A 20,765-nucleotide genomic window follows, 5' to 3' on the forward strand; every position below is an offset into this window, starting at 1 on the left:
CACATGCTCAAAGTGTGTTTTAAATACTGTGTTTTCTTTGAGAGGTAAAATGAAAGATACTCTCAATTTCCTTATTAAGTCACTGCAAATTCCTCTGCACTAAATGATAATGCATGCAGTGTTTACAATACCAGAATGCTCAAAGTGCATGTAAGGAAAGAGATGGGAAAATATACACTGAGTGTTTTGCAAAATGACTCATAAATAAATTATGCTGATTGAATCGTTGTGACTGGAATGTTTAATCCTTCCATTTATTTTCATTTGTGAAAAATTATTGAGCAAGCCATGGGTGATAATATCAGAGTTTGAGTCTAGGGATGCTAAGATTTTCTCACCTCATTCAAACTGTTAAAAAGGTAATTATTTGTAGCAGGTTTGGCTGGATTAATTGCCTTTTTTACAACTACAGGAATCATATATTTCTCATGCTCATGTGACAGTGGTGCAAATACAAAGATTGTAAGGGAATTATTTCTGCTGTGTTGCTGTAAGTAAGATCTCACTTCATCTCAGATCTTGCTCAAGCTATTTTCTACAAAAACAAAGGAATACACTAGAAGCATATAGGCTTATTTTCATCCTTTTAATAACAACAAATGTATTCTGCTGTGTTACCTAACAACAACATAGCAATAAAAACTGGTTTATTTATATCAAAACATGCCTTCCATTCTTTTTTGGATGTAGCTGCTGCAATTCTGTATAGTAAACTTACACTTTGGCTGAAAAATCCTCTGCAGTCTTGTAAATTACAGATGGATGGTATTGTAGCTACCTTATTAAATTTCAATGTTGAATTAGGTGGATAATCCAAAGGGCCACTTTTATAGCCCTAGCTAGACTTTATATATGTATGACCTGGCATGCAGAGGTCTGACTGGCCTATGCAGAAGATAAAACACCAATAAGCAGTATGCACATGATATACATAACATGTGTTCCTGTACATGTTACATATCACAAGAGGATAATAGGAATCTCTGTTTGCAGCAAGCTAAATAAATTTGTTTAACAGTGAATCCAAACTTTTGAAACTTATTTTATTTCTGAATTGCAAGCAAAATATTATACAGCCCTTGCCCCACTGGATTTAAATTAGCAGAACCATTACAATGCTCAGCTGAGAAAGTTCTTATCTGGTAGCACTTCCTCTCCAAGAACCTCCTTATGCACTAAACAGGTTAAGGAAAAAATGATTTTTCAGTTCTACTAATTAGTTCTACAACATTTCTCTTCACTTCATTCTATTTCTAAAATGGTGGTGATCTCAGCCGACACCACCATGCACTTCTTAAAAGAACTGCATTGTCTCCTGCCATGCAGACCTCAGAGTCCTTAAACAACACAGAAGAAATAGCAAACTCTACTATAAACCACAGACAAGAGTCCTGGGAATACACCACAAGGTGGACAACTTAAAGCATTTGTACAGCTTATAAAGGCAGTATGAGGTGGAAAGGGAAATTAAGAAGCACAAGCAAAGAGGAAAGGACATTTTAAAAATGGCATTTGAGAAATACTGAGATTAAATGAAGTGGAGAAATGTTGCTATAAGTACCATATTTTGTTTGATCTGCTGAACATTCTCTTGGAGCTGCTGTGAAAGTGTGTACATATGGATGCTTACACATACACTTAGGGTGTGTGCACTAATACACATCAGCATATACACATAGTTCACAAATCTAAATGCACATGCACATAGAAGGTGAAAGCAAACTGAAATCCCATGACCAAGTCATAAAATGTCAGAGGTATTACATAAAATTAATGGTCCATGTTCTAAAGCCCTCTCTCCCTAAAAGGTGTTTTAACTAAATAAGAATATCACTGTTTCATGTCACTGCATAATAGTGATACTTGCAAAGTAATTTGAAAATCTTGATAGAAGGGCGTAGAGTAGGTTAGAATGTCTTTTGAAAGTGCTTCTCTTACATTTATGGATAGGAAAACATAATGCCTTAAAATCTTCAGTGTTCATCTTCTCAATAGCTTCTGACAAAGAGGGGTGCAAGTTCATCACATACAAATAAAAGAAGCATCAGAGGTCACAGTCAGGCCTAAATTGATTAACTGAGTCAAGTTTCAGGTCACCTACAAGGCACCAAAACCTGTATGCAGTATCTCCTAATCAAATAATTCGGCTGAGCTTCTGGCATTAAAATTTGCTTTCCCACCACACTCCTTTTTTCAAACTTGGTCATGCTTCAATCATGCAAGCAAAGGAAGCAATTTTGGCTGAAGAATCCCATAACACCTTTCTGACTTTCCAGAGCGCAGGCCTCCTTCTCTAGTTGTCTCTAACCACAGACGGCGCCAGAGGGACAAACAACACATCTGCAAATAAGTTCCTAGAAAGATTTTCAATTGCACACATTCCAGCAGAGCCTGGATACATCCTAATGTGCTCAAAGAATGAGTAACTGAAGATGGGTGGCCTTGGCAGAGACTGATGGTGGAAGTACAGCAGAAATGAGCATTGAGTTTTTATTATGGCCCAGTTGGCTGCAAGCAGCACCATTACTGGCTATTCCAGGTGCTGTATACCACTTTTGTAGCCCAGGACAGTGAGGGGACAGAATACGCCACCCAGATATTTCTCTTGACATGAATAGTCTAAAAACAGATTGCCTTTCTATGTTTTTTATTTACATTTCACATTAAGCAGATAGTCTTTTTCCCCCCTCCTCTCACCCCTGTACAACTCCACTTTCTCCTTTCTAGCACAGGCAGAACAAACAAGAAAATTAAAATTTTATTATGACTCTTTCTAAGTCAAAATTCTCTGTAGTGATTCGTGGGGCCCTGCAGGCAGTTGGTGCTACCTCTTCATCAGGGCATCTCATACTGTGATAATTTTTACGAATTTTTACTGTTTGGTGCTCCACGAAAGATGGTTATAAAATCCTACACTTCTTAGATAACTGGCTATCAGTTTTGACCTTCAGAGGTGAAGTTATAGAAAGCTATATAAATATTAAAATTAGAGGTGAGGCTGAACTGAAAAGTTCATACCTAGATATCATATCAAACTAGCCCAACACTTCAGTGCATTGGGAATGACTGATTTGGTTTGGGACCATCTCTAATTAAAAAAATATATGTGTCTAATAATCTCACATCATTCCCACTGCTATTTTTGCTATGTACCTTGCCCTAGGTCTCTCTCACTTATTTCAGAAGCCTGAGTCATACGTTTGGGCTTTGGAGAATTGAGAGTTACAGTACGGGTAGCTCTAGCTCATAATGAATATACAGTATCCTTAGGAGAGCCCATGCACAAGCAAAGAGTGAGAGAGAAGAAATATGCAGCTGCAGTGAGAATCTACACAAAAGTTGGCAAACAGAAAATACAGCTAAACTGATCAACTTTCTCTGTAGCTAGGAGGCAAAGAAAATTCAACCAAGAATGGAGAAACAGTGGGAGAAACAACAATAAGCTGGAAAGGGGCATCAGAGAGGCATGAAAAAGGTGACTAATCTATTTAAGAAGACAAGAGAGAGGGTTACCTATTTCTACCCAGGTGAATTTGCCATAGGCCTATCCCTTTGGATCTGTGTGCTTCTTACCACTCTTTGAATCAAGAACTATCTCCCTCACCATGGGTCCACAGTAGCAGGGCTCTGATTTCTTCTGGCTCTGCAATGTTGTGATAACACTGGGTAAAACAAAAACAAATGCAAGTCCAGAGTTATGATCCAAAGCAATAACACAAAGTAACACCATTCTAGTCAATTAGAAAGCTAAACCACATAATTTAAAACTCTATGAGCATAAAATCAATTGAGTTCATTAGAAATGTCACATCTCACCAGTCCTTGATGACAATAAATTATGCCCTGCCTGTCAATAGCCAGAGATCAAAACGGGTAACAGGATCCACAACAGAGTAATTTTTCTTATCGCCTGACAGTTCATCTAGATATGAGGAAACAATTCCAATAACATGTGGAGCTTCACAAACATACTAAAAGCTTCATTTAAGAGTTTCATCTTTAGATATCATGGCTAATTCTTTTATTTTCTACTCCACAGACAGTAGTTACATTTTTATAATATCAGACAGAATATCAAAATAAATCTAGCCTAAAATTATAAGATTCGCAGCTAGAATTATCACAAGCCAGATCTCCCCTGATCAAAAAACTCCAGGTTTTTAACAGAACAGATTCACAGCACTTCAGGATCTTCCCTGGCAATTATTTTTCTGTTATCTGAAAAGCTGCAAGTATCACTAAAAACATTCTCAATAAGGATGTATTGAGGTCTTCAGAAAAAAGCTATTTATGTTTGAGGAGAGTGAATTGATCAGAAAATTGGTTTATTTGTCCTACGATGTTGAGATTATTTCATTAATATTTCCCATAGTACATCAATGGGTTTTGTGTACACTATCCCAAAAAGATTTTATTTTTCTAAGAGAAAACAAAACAAAAAATGAAATATGTGCATTCTGAAAACACATAATAATTTTTTAAAGACTGCTTCCCCTTAAAAAGATTGATAAGAACTTTTCAAACCAATCCTGCTACTATGGAAAGAGAGTCAGTAGTTAGTAGGCAGCTTATTGGACGTGTTTTTCCATATATAGTGCAGTGTGTAAATGATCAAAAAGAATTGTAGGAGAGAGGCAATTCTTGATTAGTTTACTATAACACAAATTGATGATAGATGAAAGGAGGAGAATGTAAGTTATAAGTAATAGGGGCCATAAAAAGAATAAAAAATAATAATAAATAAAGGCAGTGAATTTCAGCAGAGATAATTTGTGTAGACGTGCAAGAAGTGTTCACTGAAATCAATGGAATGAGGCAACAGAGGTAAAGGACACAGAGGAGAAATGGAAAGTGTTCCTAGGTAAATTAATGTATACCCAAAGGGCTGTGAGCTACCCAGCAATAAATATGTTTAGAGTGGGGGGGAAAGAAGCAAATGGATGACATGTGTAGTGAAAAGAGTAAGCAAATGCAGAGAAGAGGCACATGCAAGATCTAGAGGAAGGAAATCATGATTATAAACATTTGAGACTTCTACTCACTAAAATTATTAAAAGTTGGTAGGAACATGCTGATTGTTCCATATGCACAGTCAGGTAGTAAGGAGGAAACAAGGAAAAAGAGAAGAAAAGCATTGATCTGAGAATGGTGTTAACTGATTGAAATGTGCCCAATGTTTGTTGCCAGCTTATTATTGCTGCAGTATTTTGCTTTTCAACGTGGTTGATGGTGTAAAAGCCAGAATTCAATCCCTACTGAAACTGATCTTGCTTAGAACGGATCTAAAAAGTGGTAAATTGTTATTTTGCACTGTAAAATACCAAAGACCTTCAAGAACAGACATAGTTGTGTTGTTAGCAACAATTTAAACAGGAGGATACTTTTGCACATCCCTGTTCTTCTCCCCCTTTCCTGTACAGTTTCAGCAATAGTTGTGAGGCAAGGATGAAGGTAAACCAATGGGAAAAATTGTGTTGTTTTTTGTGAGTTCATGTCAGATTATGCTAAGGTTGTTGACACTAAAATTATAATGATGTTTCTGCACAGAAAACCTCTACCATGCCAAATCTATGGGCAGTGGGAGCCACATAGCTCTCATGCTGGAGTCTTAGCCTAGTGGGAGCTATACTTGCTGTCTATATTGGCAAGATACCTAAGTTTGCAGGCCCAGAAACTGAGCAGAAACTTACCTGAAAGACATTTCTGTAATCAGTTTGATGTTAGTGTCTATTAAATGTGGTTTTTTTTTTTTTTCATAGTAGGAATCTTATGTTTCTATGTTAGGAAGAAAGTAATAATATAAAAAAATACAGCCTAAGCCCTTTGGGAAAAATAAATATATTGTAAGTAAAAAAATAAAATAAAATTTTTGTGGCTGTGTTAAGAGATATAAAAAACTTAGAACCAAAAAGAATGAGTAGAAATTTTTCTACTTCTATGTTAGAAACTAATAGCACATTAAGGCTATATTGTGAAGATCTCCCTAGGTTAGTGCAGAAAAGAGTACTGGTAGACAATGAGAAGGTGACACTGAAAGAAATCCAAATGAAAGTTATTCCACAGGAAGTTAGGCAAATAATATCTGAAATCCCCTGTAAAGTCAGAAGGGTTCAGCAGCTTTTATACAGTAAAAAAAAGTGTAGTAGAGATTATAACAGATAAATTATACAGGTTTACTGATCTGAACACCACTCAGAATTAGAAAGGACACTGTTGAGTTAAATAAACAAGAGTGAGATTGAACATCATGTATGTTCGTAACAAATGATGAATTAAACTCAAAATGGTCACTAAGATCTGGCTGTGCAGTGCAGATTTCACGCTATGTCTGACAAGGTCACACAAAATGTCTGTGGTAGAACAGCAGACATCCTGTTTCTCTGCATCTGTTAGCCAAAGTCTGACAAGTAATTTACGCAGGTTTTGGGTCAGCCTCTCTCCAATATCACACACACATCCCAGAGCATTTCAAGGCTCAGTATGTGAACTGCTCTCCTATGCACAACTCTCTTGCCTGACTTAACGTATCTGGTGAGCCTTTTCTTTTCCTTTCCACAATGGCATAAGAAACCATTTCTCCCTCTGATTGGATCCGAAGCTGTTTATCCACCTGTGTATTTTTCATTCCTTTAAAAGCTACAGGCTCATTAGTAAAGATTTTTAGAAGATGTTTGCAGGTGCTCAGTCTTTCCCCCTTCCTTGTATTTAAATCAATGTTTTGGATTCCCTCCCAAGGGGAATTTGACTGAAATGTTTATTTATTTATTTCCTCATTTATCTTTTAGAAAAGACAATAAATAGCTTTGGTTGTTAGGGGTAGAATAATCCTTTGATTTATGACCTGGATTAAGGGATATCTTGTAAGCCATGTAAATTGCATAAAGTCAGAAGGGAAAAAAAAAAAAAAGAATTCTTGCCAGTTTGGCACTTGGAATGAGCATAGAAGCATTGTCAGAGCAAGTAAAAATGAGACAAGGAAGGCCAAGGCCCATCGAGAACTAAATCTTGCCAAGGATATTAAGGACAACATGAAGAGCTTAATCAAATACATCAATAACAAAAAGAAAACAAAGGATAATGGAGGGGGTAACTCCATTACTGAATGGAGGGGGGACTGTGGCAACAAAGGACATAGAGAAGGCAGAGTTATCAAAGGCCTTCTTTGCATTGGTCTCCACTGACAAGACCAGCCCTGAGGAACCCCTTACCCAGGAGACCAGGTTAAAGGATTGTTGGAAGGAAGTCTTTCCCTTGGTCAAGGAGGATTAGGTTAGAGAACACCTAAACAAATCTGACATCCAAAAGCCCATGGGTCCTGATGGGATTCATCCATGAGTGCTGAGAAGTGGTAGACACCACAGTGGGGCCACTTACAATCATCTTTGAAAGACCATGGCAATCAGGAGAGGTGCCTGAGGACTGCTAAAAAGCAAATGTCACCCCAGTTTTCAAAAAGGGCAAGAAGAAGGACCCAGGGAACTACTGGCCAGTCAGTCTCACCTAGTCCCTGGAACTCACTCTGGAAGCCATCTCTACGTGCATGGGTGACAAGAAGGTGTAGTCAGAATGGATTCACTAAAGGTAAATCATGCTTGACCAACGAGATTGCCATCTGCAATGAAACAACTGCCTGTATGAATGAGGGAAAAGGGAATAATTCCAACTGTCACTTTGGTAGCTCTCTTTAATCATCATAAGATTAAAAAGACAAACTAAACAAAATAAACCAAATAAAACAAAATCATTATGAGGTCAAAAATCTCCGAAGTGTCAAGTAAGGGTAACCACAATCCATGTTAGTTTGCAGAAAGACTGATACCATGCCTCACAGAAAAAATTCCCATTCGGTTAAATAGGGGATTCCAGAAATCAGTGATAGTATCTACCCATCTTTCCTTCCTCAAAGCAGGGGTGGAAACACAGATTATAGCATGTGATTTAAAATAATATCTTCCTGTGTTTCTCAAAATTGAGACTAAGAACAATATGATAAGAGTACAAGGACCTGTAAAGCAGTATCTGAAAGTTTATAAGAAACCACAGCACAATTAAAGGAAAAATGACTTAGATTTCTTACTCCTAAGCAGGATATTTAATTTCCATAAAGTGCTGTGCATCCAGCTTCTGTATCACATAAAAGACCACCTATTCATACCTTAGTGCCCTACTGCAGAAGGACTTGCTATGTAGTCCTCCTCATGGCATAAGCTCTCTCTCTTATATGGAAATTAGTTTTGCCTCCTCTCTTTGATACTAAGCAGTATTACAGTATTTAATTCATGTTTTTTGGAGGAATTTAATGTTTTGCTGAAGAGTTCCCTAGAACATTATAATTGTATAAAGAGATCAATCACTCATTCTTTGCAAGCTCTGGGTAGACCTCAGGGAGGGGGGAGAAAGAGAAAAGAAAATAAAAGACAAAATCAACATGCACTGATTCAATGGCTGGAAAAAATATTGATCAGCTGTGTCATTCTCTAAGCTCATTTCATTCTCTGTGTGAAAGAAAACAACAGTCTTCTAGGAATAAAAGATACTTTAAAGGCAGCATCTTAATGCATTTTCACAAAGGGACATGCTTTAAATCCTCAAGGAGCACTTACAGTATTCATTTTTAAGACATCATTTTAATACAGCTTTGGAATAGGCACATAATTATTGCTTTATACTGCAGTACCATCTAGAAGCAAGCAGTAATGGTCAGCTGGCATAGGTGCTGTGCTAATAATAAGCCATAGCCTGGCTTCCTACTGAGAGGCTGTCAGTCTAAATAGCCAAAACAGGCTAAAAGACAGGATATATTTGGGAAGCCATTTCACAGGCATGGAGCAGACACACTGAGAGGCTGAATGACTTGCCCAGGACAACACTACAATGCAAATTTCCCAAGTCAGTGACTAACACAGAAAACATCCTTTCCATTGCAGCTATGCTCACATTTTCAGTAACACTTCAGAAAAGGCAGAGTTTTAGAAGCAGGCACTTCCTTTACTTAGGAATCAAGATGGAATTATAAATACTAGGCTGGGCTATAAAAGTCCCATCTCTTCTGTTTCTCAGAAAAACTAGAGACATCTTCAGTCCAACTGTGATGTGTCATTTTGTCAGATGGTGTCACTTGGCACTCTGGAGTAAGAAGAGGCTGTGTGACTCAGCACTGAAGCACAGAAGAGCACCTGGCAGTGCATGAAAAGAGGGAGGAATCTGGAGAGAGGGAGACACTTCATTTTAAAAGGTACTTAATAGAAGCTTTTGCCTGTGGAAGAACACATCACATCTCTTTCCACAAAAGCCATCTGCCTCCCTCCATCCCTGCAAAAGCACCCTTCTGCACAGCTGGAGTGCTAATTAGAGCAGTGCTTTCAGGTCTTAACTAACCTATGGCTCTGCCCCAGGAATGAGACATAATCAAGAGCTAACTAATGCTTTTGAAATGTTACACTCTAAATTAACAAGACTGAGTCAGGAAGCATGACAAAGAAGAGCCAGGAATTAGTTCTGGGTCATCCAGTTGCTTTCAGAGGAAAGGTCTTCTGGCCTTAAGGAAAATCCTGACATGCTTGATCATTTTGGCCTGGGAACATGAAAGGAGAAATGCAACAGTGAGATCTCTGTTTCCAGCGGTGCCTCACAGAGCTTTTAGTGGCACCATGGTATAATATAAGTGCTGAATGGGAACATGAGCTCCATGGTCATAGTGTGCACTCTTTCAGTGGAAAGACAGGAAGCAACATTTGTTAACAGTGTGTGGGAGGAAACCCTTCCTGACAGTAATGGACTCTCAGCTCTTCCTATTAAAAGCAGAGTAGTGTCCGAAATAAGCTTCAAAGCATCAAGTTCAGGGAAGAATATCCACTTAACAGAAGAGGAGAGGAAACAGGAGGATGCACAACAATGTGAAATTCCCCTTCTCTCTCAAGCTCTACTCTTTCTGGTGCTCTCTGCAGCAATTAGTAGGGTCAAGAACTCGAAATCAATCTTTCCTTCACATCCTTCTTAGGCAAGATCACGGCTCCTTTCTTGACTTTGAGAAACCATCTTTTAAAATCACAGCAAGAGAGAAAAGTTATGATGTGATCTGTCCAACATTGCAATTCATTCAGGAAGAAACTGCAGCTTTTCACATTTCAGGCACTGTTTGGATGTTCTGATGCCCTGTGGCTGAAGTTGGTGTGTCAAAATATTATAAGAGAATACATTTTGATGGGTTTCTTGGCTATTCAGTCCAGCCACAACCCTAAATCTCTGGTTCTAATTGAAATGGAGGAATGCTGCCTCTCAGGCTCTGCAGGGAAACAGAGAAGTAGGTGTCTACCTATCCTGCAGTTCAGCATTGCAATTACAGAAGACATAACTTTTCATCATATTGTTTGTAACAGTAGCCATGACAATACAGCAGCACAAGCTGTGGGGTGGTAGCAAGCCAAGAAAATACCCAGAATCCCAGTGCTGCCTTTCTAGCTGTGCAGTTCTTCTTTCATTTTTGTTGCTACCTGCACTTGCTAAATTAGATCTAAAGCAAATATAACTACCTGAGATGTAAACATACCTTGGGAATGTGGAATGAGCATACCCTCAGGCAGGAAAATGTTGGGAATGAGAACAACCTTTGGTAGCAATGTTCGTTTCTAAAAATAAGTGCATCACAGCTGACAATAAGCATTTTTGCAAAGAATTGCCTTCAGATCTTAGATTGGAACAGCTGGATTCCAACTCATTTTGCTTCTAGAGACAGTCTTTGAGTCTCCAGAAACACCTAACCAAAAACTCATCAGCTACTGAAAAACTGACTGTTAAAGATTTTATTGTTTGGAAGAAATGTTTGCAAATTCATTCATTTAAAAACAATTGTATCCTTTGATATAGGTGAACTTTATTCTGAATGCTCCTGTGAAAATGTATTCAGATTAAACCCATGAAACCTCGGAAGTCTGGATTTTTGTGCTTGCTTGTTCCTTTCTGAGGTTTTCAGTGTTTGCCGTTTTTTTTCTGAACCACTTGGAAACACAGAAAAAGAAAGAAAATATCTCAAGTTTTCCAGCCATAGATAACAATGCATTTCGGGCCTGGAGTGAAAATTTAGGTCAGTTCTAATTTCTTCTGGACTAGTTCATCCACTGCTATCAGCAACCCAGGGCAAGATAAGCTGCAATTGCCAGAATACATAGAAAAGGGAAATGGCTATTGTTACAAATAAGGATTGTATCACAGAAGCCCTGGATTTATAGCAGACAGAGTGGCAGTGTTTCTCTGTATATGTTCTTGCACGATTGCACTTCTGATTGGTAAGAGAATTACATCTGTAGTTCTTGTTTTCTTGGTGCCGGATTGTGGATTTCTCATTATTTCTCCAGGTTTGTTTCACTCACAGACCACAATTCATATTGCACTGATGATAAGCAATATCCATTTACACGAGAGCTAAAGTACAACAGACAAAACCAAAATCTGTGTTGCAAATTAAAGAAAGTATAATTCTTGTTACTACTTATCTACCTATCTCTTTGAGTTCCTTTATCTTTTTATTTTGGCATGAAAACGAACACTTAAAAAGTTTAAAACAAGATTAAAAATAGTAAATAATCTAAACTCTAATCTGAAATTCTGTGCTTATATATAAAAAACCAAAGGCACACAGTTATTTCTTAAATATGCAAATGTCCTTGGCATGTCTGGATATGGTATTTTGGAGATACTATCTTTATACACTCAGAAAAAGAAGGAAATTAACTTTTGCAGCTAGTCTTTTTTTAATCTGTGGTGTTAACTAAGATACTTTATTTACATTTTTCTACAATCTTTCTTTCTTTGTTCTCACACCAAATCTGCCTGTAGCAATACTACGCAGAGATTTTTGACACTGGTCTCAGAGCAAAGCCCCAGTACAGCTCATACACTAAGTCCTTGTTTCTGTATAGAGGCTGATGCTGGACAAGCTGTGCAGGTTGAACAATCACCTCCACAGGCAAAGAAGTCCTTCTATTCCTAACATGGTTGACCTAGTAGAATAGGAAGTATTTCATCAGCATGGACTGTGTGAAGCATGTTCTCTTTTGTGGAATAGGCTTTGATCTGCAGGGGTGACAGCTTAGAGAGTTTGTGTAAACAATATCCTGTAATGTAAAATCCTTTTTCTTGTGCTGTGGTGAAAATGCAACAACCTGTGATAGCCCTCCATGCCAGACATCACACATATTTTCCAGTACATGGATAATGTCTATAGAAAGAAATTTCAACCTGGATCCCTACAGTTAGATTTCAAGCAGTGTGCATGTATGTACATGTATGACTAACCTTGTTTGTTATTGATCTTATTAAGGGGTAACTTTGAGCAAAACAAACTAAGACTTAATGTCCTTGCACAAAATTGTAGTTTTGTTCTCCACTTCAAGAGGTTTTCCTTGGCATACTGTATATCCATCTTGGAAACAAAACTTCCTTTGAATTTAAGAAAGTACAGATTATACCCCAGATGACTCCACTGTAGATGAGTGAGAAGAATCAGGTCCTTGATTTGTTTTGGTTTGGCTGCAGGTTACTTTGTGTTACTTTGGATGAGTAGCATACATAGAAGAAAAACAGTTTTCACATCATGTGTGATCCATGAGAGTGCTGGAAGAGCACTCAGACCATTTGCTGTAGAAGAGGAAAAAACAGTCAGGGTCCTGACTTGTGACTACCAACTCTACTGCACAGTCATATCAGAAGGAGTTTCACAGTTCTTAAAACTAAGTTTTCTCCTAAGCTCCCACCAGTTACTGAAGGATTTTTTTCTTGTTGTCTCCTTGTTCTCTGTAAGAAAGTATACCTCTCGCAACAAACTTACTTTTTTTAGAGGTCTAGTGTGCTCTTATTCAACTTATAGCAAAAACAATGTCAGGGAAATAATACAGGAATTTTGGTTTTGGCTTTGACTATTCACCTTTTCTGTAGAATCAGAATGATAAAGCAAGGCAATGCCCATTTATTTTGGCAATGCTCTCTTGATTAGCACCCAAATATTGTAAAGAATATGAATATTCTTGGGTAGAGGTCCCTGAGAAAACATACTTCTGAGTCAGACCAATCTGTGATTGTATCTGCTGTAATTTTTTGTTGTTTGAATGACTGCTTTGAATCTTTGAGACACTAAGAGTCACTGTACAACTCTTTAGCTCTGTCTGACAACAGAGATTTCTGCTATGCAATCTGTGCCTTCTCAAGTCTCCAGAAAGAGCTGGATGCTCAAATGGTGTGATGTGTGAAACACGCATCCAGTGAATCCACTCCCACTTTATACATATATTTTCCCTGAAATAAAAATATCTGAAAAAGTATACATGATGTTACTTTGTGGTGCTTTCTTTACATTGTCACAATGCAGGTTGATACTTTGCTTCAAGGACAGGAAATTCCAGTGTCATCAAATGTTTTGGGTTTTTTCGATAAATAAATTGGCAACCCACTATATTAATTTAAAATCTGCATGTATTACTATGTAGGATTCATTTATGATACTAAAATTTGCTGTCCATTCATTTCAAATTACCATTTTTTAAACACAGGACTTTTCTTTTGACACTCAAATAAAAGAAATCCCAGGCTAATGGAGTTGTGAGGGTTGAGGCAAGGAGGTGTGAATTGAAATCGCGATAAAAATAGTAACTTTTTTTTCTTGCCATTTATGGGCTTTGGATCAGTTACAATTTGGGTTTCACAGGATGTTCTTTTGTTGAGAAACATTCTGGTGTAATCCACTGCTAGAGGCAAAAATGTCCATTATGAACCAATATAAAGTCACCAAATTGATTTCCTGCTGTATTTTTAATGATACACTTTTGCATTTGCAGCCAGTAGCCTGAACCAAAGGGGACGTTGGTGTTCTAAGCATTAAGCAGAGACAGAGAAACTGCATATACTAAAATAGTCAGGCTCCAAATAAACAAGGCTAACATAAAGCCAGGAAGCTTAAAAAGTATTTCCTGGGTTCTTTAACCCCGAGTAAGTAAAAAAAAAATAGTGACATGATGATTTCAGACCCTGAAAATACTTACTATGAAAGTGGGTCCTTAACTTCTATTAATATCTTAAATGTTTTTTCAGAGTTTTGCTTTGTCAGATTTGTATATATTCATAACAGAATTTAGCTTCAGGTAGGAGCTTTAAGCAGAAATCTAGAAACAACATTCTTGATAGTTTCAAAAAGCTACTTGACCACTGGGAAAACAAAACATGAATCTTGTGTCTCAAAGAACAGCCAATAAATTATTCTGGAAAGGTGCCGCAATTTCATAAACTGTATATGTACACATCTGAGGTCTTTCAGCCTTAACTTGTACCTAATGCTACCACAGAGACCTATAAAACTTTCTGCTCTAATAAGTAACACTTGAAAGACTTGCTTAAAACGATTTTAAAATATCATTTTTGTCTTAATAAAGCTGTCTATTTACACTGGGGTTTTTAAACATTGGATTCTATTTAAGATTTAAAAAAAAATTGAGAGTGTACCACACAGATAAATCTACACATATCTTTACCTCTATTTTGAAATAACAGGCTGTTTTTTTTAATATAAAGAACCATGAAAGTGCTAGGGGGACACAATATGAATAAGCTACTTGCTTTTTTTTGTTTGTTTAGTTTAATGGTTTTTTGGTTGGTTGGTTGTTGGTTTTTTTTGTTTTGGGTTTTTTTTTGTTTTGTTTTTTGTTTTGCTATCGTGATGATTTCTAGAAAGTTTTCACGTGAAATATTGATTATATTATTCCCTGTCCCCTTCTAGATCAGTAAATGAAAGATTTGTAGTCACTATGAAAAGGATTTCACAACCAAACTGTGAATTGTTTCCTGGTAGAATTCTGTTTCAAGCAGTTCTCTTTTTATCATGGGGACTGACTTGACATTCCATATGCTCTTTAGGACATGGGATGGTGTCCTGTTACTATGACTGACCAAATGTAGTGACCAAAGAAGTTTTCTGGAAAAATGCAAAAAATTTTAAATCATTATTTTCTTCTTAAACCAAATAAGTCAACTTTAAATATACATACACACAGAGATCCATATATTCATAAAAATATATGCATGTTTAATGTGAAAACCTGAAACTAAGAGGAAATGTTTCAAATGCCATTTTAAAATGCTGAAAACATAGCTAGTTTATAATGAAATATTTTTTCTTCATTGCAGCATTTCTGAAGAAATATTACCCTGATAATTGCTGATATTTAGACATATTTCTCATTAGAGATATTTCTCATCCCATTTTGTGCAGAAAACATATGTCAAAATATCAACCTTTCCCATGGGACAGGGATTTCGAACAGCTCTAATCAGTGTCATTTTCATTAGCTTTTGCTCTGACGTTTGTACCTGTATTCAAAACAACTGCTGCTGCCTTTTTGTCATTCAGAAAAAAAAAAACCAAAACAAAAACCAAACAAATCCAAACATGGAATCAGGAGATAAGGAAGGGACCTCATGAGTTCATCTAATCTGTTCTCGTCAGTATCATGTAAACCTGATATATGTGTTTTATTATCAAAAACTACTCTTTTCAACCATGTGTTTTTTTATGGGGAAGAGTCGTGGTGTATCCTCCTAATTTTATTCTTGCTCTTTCATCACCAAGTAAGGATTCACCTCACCTAATCTGTTGTTATCTGAAAGTTGGGCACCTAGTTGAAAATAATCAGCCATTCTCTGTCAATAATTGTGGCAGAGAAAGAGTTTTCTGTCTTCCCTGGATATCAATAGGCACTGACAGAGAAAGATTTATCCATGGCAGAATACACAGAAGGACTTAACTTCCCAATGCACATTCTCTCCTCTTATTATCATGGGAAAAAGTAGATGAAATTAAATGCTTGCCTTAAATTAATTTTTGCTTAGGTCTTCACCTAGACATGCTCATTTTATGTACTAAAGAGTGATGTGACTTTTACTGTGGGATTCAGTATTAGTATTTTAACCTTTCTGTATCTCTTTTCACCTGAGAACTTCTTAGTGCTTTATAACCTCTAAGTGGGCGTATGATATGATTATTTTTATAGTTAGGTTGAATATTAAATACAACTGACATCATAGAATTTAATATTCAGTCTTTGTTACTGATGTTATGAGAATAAGGGATGATTGAGGGGAAAGGATACAATGGAATTAAAAGATCCTGCATCATCTTTTTGTAAGCAGATACAAGCAAGATGTCCACCCACAAGCACCTTCAAATAATAAAATTAACATTTTAAAAGAGAATGTTCATGAAAGCTGAAGGATAACAAGTGAGCAGGATCAGTCAATATTAAATGGTGAAATAAAAGTTGAAGAATGATATAGGATGTAAAAGTGAGAAGCAAGCTTGAATTCATTAAAGAAAGTTAAATCTCTACAGCCTTCTTGATTCTTTATGAACATCAACATGAAGTGAACTGACAACTCACTCTGCTTTTGAACATCCTTTTTCTACCACCCTGAGTCACAGAGTGAAAGATCTATGTCAACGCTGCAAACTACAGCAACTTTGTACCTTATGCTTCTGTTCAATATATAAGTAGATCCAGACAGATCAAACAAACCTTAACAAATCAGGACTTCGGGACATGTATTGTTCAATATACTACAGAAGAGTCTGGACTGTAGGAAAACCATTAATTAATCAATCTTTTTTTTTCAGATGAGACAGAAGAAAGAAACGTAAAAAGAGTGAAGACATTCAAGAGCATTGGATAATAAGAGTGAATAGCTTAGTGAAATTCAGTGTTGATGGAACTGCATGAGAAGGATCAATCCTTGTCTAGCAGGTGGATTCTAAATTCAAGCTACACTAACCATAACATATGAGAAAGTGTGAAGAACAGAGTATTGGAATTTGATAAAGAACTGGTGCAGACTGACCTCTGAATCTGTGAACATCTCAGTTGCTGTATTTCACAAGCAAAATACAAATGTCTAGATACTAGCGGGGAAAATTTTCAGATGTTTGATTTCTATCAGAGGAAAGATGGACACAATGACCACTCGAAAGCTAGAGATAAGAGGAAAAGACAGAACTGACTTCTATGTACTAACACATGGTATGTCCAGATTTCACTGAGCTGGCTTTTATATTTTTTTCTTGTTAGTACCATAAGCATGAGTGGAAAATCAGTAAACATGATGAATTGCTTACTTCAAAACTATTCAAATTTGCTTAAATTTCCATGCTAAAACTAGTCTCCATGCAATTCTGCAAAATGAAAACCCTGTATATATGAGATTTTTGAGATTCAGGCAACACTTGGTCATTTATTTGGTCAATATATAATAGCAACAGTTAGAGATGATGAGACAGAAACCACGATCCATGCTTCATGGCCTAGGTCAAACACTAACGAAGTCTGAAAGGAAAAAAGAAAACATATACATTTTAAGGCAGTTCAGAAATACTTAGATTCCTCTACATGTTACACATATATGTGTTATATATATATATTACCACCTATAAAATATGAATAAGTATCTTGATGAGGGTGAATGTATAATTTTATCCTCTATCGTTCTCTAAAAATGAGATCTAAGAGAAAACATTTTAAAGGACATCTCTTTTAGAGCACACCACTTTGATGAATTTCACTCAAGTGCTGCTGATGGAATTGCACTTTGTTCTTTCTGGGAAGTCAAGATGTTTTTTGTTTGTTTGTATCTTTTTTAAACCACCAAATTTAATTGTTTGCTTCCCTGGCTGTAATGAAATAAGAAGATAATGAGTTTTTCATTGTTCACTAATTGTCTACTAAAGATGAGGCACAGTCAGCCAACTGTAAATTGCTCCTTTACTGTAATGTTTAGATATTTCAGTGCAAATAGTCACAAATACATCTGCTCCTGCATAAAGTGAAATGTTTGTATTATGAAAACAATATGATATAGACCACAATAAAAAAAATAACTATGATGACTTCTGTTGATTAGAATTTGTTGTATTGTTTGACTTGCTTTTGACATCTCTTGCATGTTTTGGCACAATAAAGACAAGCAATATTTGAGCAGCTTTTCTTGCTCTATAGTATTCAGAATTGCAAACCTGGAACTGATATTCATGGATAATATAAATCTTAAGATCTAAGTAGTGTTAAGGATCAACAGGCACCATCTTTTCCTTATCTTGGATGTTTCTAAAAATAAAAATTCCCAAAGTGAGTTAAGCATCAAAATTATGTTAACTTTGAATTTCCTGGCACGTGTGTTCTCAGTTTTTTTTCTGTTTGTTTTTAAAGTGGGCTAGATTTAACATGCTAATCTGATCCAAAGTTCCTTGAAGGATCCAGATAGAAATTTTAACCCTATTGAGTTTAGTGGCAGCTTTAGTATTGATATAAAATTGACTAGGATTTCATGTTAAAATTTTCAGTTAGATCATCCATAATGTATAAGTTTCAGTTCAAAGGCGGAAAATCATTGTTCCATCAGCAAGTCCGTTTCTCTCTGGAACAGGGAGGTGTCAGTAGACAGTGTTTCATAATGGACTTGATGCAAAACTCATAGAAGAAAAAAGAACAGACACATGTAAGAAAAACAACAGACTCTAGCAGATTTTTGGTGATTTTGACAATATTCAGTATGACCATTGTTCAGAATTATACTGCTTCTTTCTAACAGCCCACTTCCCTTTAATAAAATACACAACTTACTTCATTCTACAGAGAAACACATTTACTAGTTATTTAGTGACACAAGATACTGTAGCATGAATTCATATTCGTAAAAAAAATGTTATTTAACTGTGAACTTTTCAAGCATACTTTGCTCTGTCCAGTTTTTCTATTGGGAAAAAAAAAAAAGAATTATTTTGAAAGTATTAAATTCTCCATATACTGTAGTATGGGAAGGCATTAATATTGGCTCTAGAGGGTTATATATCCATATACACACTTTCTCTTTGTCATGCCATTAACCGTTCTACCACTCAGTACAGCATGGCTGGTGTCACAGCCTGGCAGCCAGTGGGGCAGAGCTGACATCCAGCTGCCTGATGTGTGAGATACACCATTCCACACACTCTCTGCCTTCACCTGTGAGCTGGTGTCTGCCCCAGCTCATCTGAGAACAACAGAAGAACCACTGGGGAACACCAAGTGGGGATCATGAGTTAAAGAGCATAGTTAAAATCCAAATTATGTTAGAGAAACTGGAAGTATAGTACATTTCACTCAAGTTTGGCTATGAACATTTTTGCTTAGATGATTTAATAATAATAATAATAATAATAATAATAACAATAATAATTTTATTCTTAATATAATCATAGTTGTTATCATTATTATTACTGTTATTTCAATGTATTTTGAGTTCTGGTTATCTAAACTTATGAAGACTGCTTTTATATTTTTTAAGGGGTCACTGAATTTGCACGTTTTTTATTTGTTTTCTGAGCTCTTCTACCTTTTTTTCTATTTCATTTAGGAGAAAAATGAAAGCCAAGATAGTTCACAGTTTGAAAACAGCTGTGATAATCCCAGATTGGCAGAACCATTTTCATATTTACTCTTATATTTTTATATATTTATATGTGTCTTATCTATAAATATTAATATTTAATGTACATTTATACTTATAGGCCATATTTGCAGTCACTGGTATCTAGTGCATTGTTTTGGTAAGAAGGGACTCAGAAAGGTCCAACTGACAAATTAACAGAACTAGACATCTACATAAAGAATAGGTGCCTAAATATTTCTAGGGATAGGAACAAACCAGAATACCAAGAAATTACTGCTTTATTTGTTACCAGCCCCAGCTGAAAAGATGATCCTGGGGCCATCTCTTGAGTGTGCTGTTCAGAAAAGGAATACTACTTTTCCTAGGACTTGGTTTTATTTTTTCATCAAGGCCTTGCCTTTGAGTCCTTTCAAACCAATGAACGTTCAGTTTATAGCAATCATTTTTGGCTTAAGCCCACAGGTGCAGTTCATCCTCAGAGCAGTGAAGAAGCAAAGCTTCTCCAACAGAAGCACCTCCAGCAAAAGAGGTCCTGAGTTCAGGACCAAGCACTCTGTTCTCTGGCAGAGGCTGCTGCTGCCAGTGACTGAAGAAAGAATGAGCAAAATATCGGATTGGTGCTCACCATTATATCCTTGAAGCGGGCAGAAAAAGGATTTAATACGCTTAACAGCATGAAGAAGAAAAACAAATATAAATTCTGAAAAGGAAAGGAGCAGAAATCACATTAAATCCAAATCCACATACAACTAAACTCTTTTCCTGGTGCTTGGGGGGGCTTGGAGGAAAAACAGATATCTACCCATGTTTCTCCCCAAATAAAAATTTTCCAAAGATCCTACCAAGTAATCCAGGAATCTCCAGGAGATGGAATATCTCTTTCAGAGAGCAAAGTGAAAGCAGCTCTGAGAAGAAGACTATTCAGAATTAAACTGCACAACCATTTTCCATGCTTCCTCATTATTAGTGGCTTTAATAACAGTGTTGCCTATGCATTGTACTTCTTCTAAATGTGTGTGTATTTGCTACTTACAGTGGCCATTATAGTTACTCATAGTAAAACAGATCAACATTTTTTTCACTGGTTTTCATCTAGAATATGTGCAGTTCACATTAAGATTCTGCAGGGACTAGAACCAATATTCTCTGAATTCCCATTACAGAGAACCTATAACACAACCAGTGAACTAAACTCTTTCAGTGACTTTGTCATTTGTTTACTTGAAGGATGCAAGGAAAGGAGTATCAGGATAAATATACATGTGTGTAGGTGGGTATTAATCTTTGCTTCGTGGTGAATAGTCTAT

The sequence above is a fragment of the Corapipo altera genome, unplaced genomic scaffold (genome assembly GCF_003945725.1).
Source record: "Corapipo altera isolate COAL_440 unplaced genomic scaffold, ASM394572v1 45, whole genome shotgun sequence".
NCBI lineage: Eukaryota > Metazoa > Chordata > Aves > Passeriformes > Pipridae > Corapipo > Corapipo altera.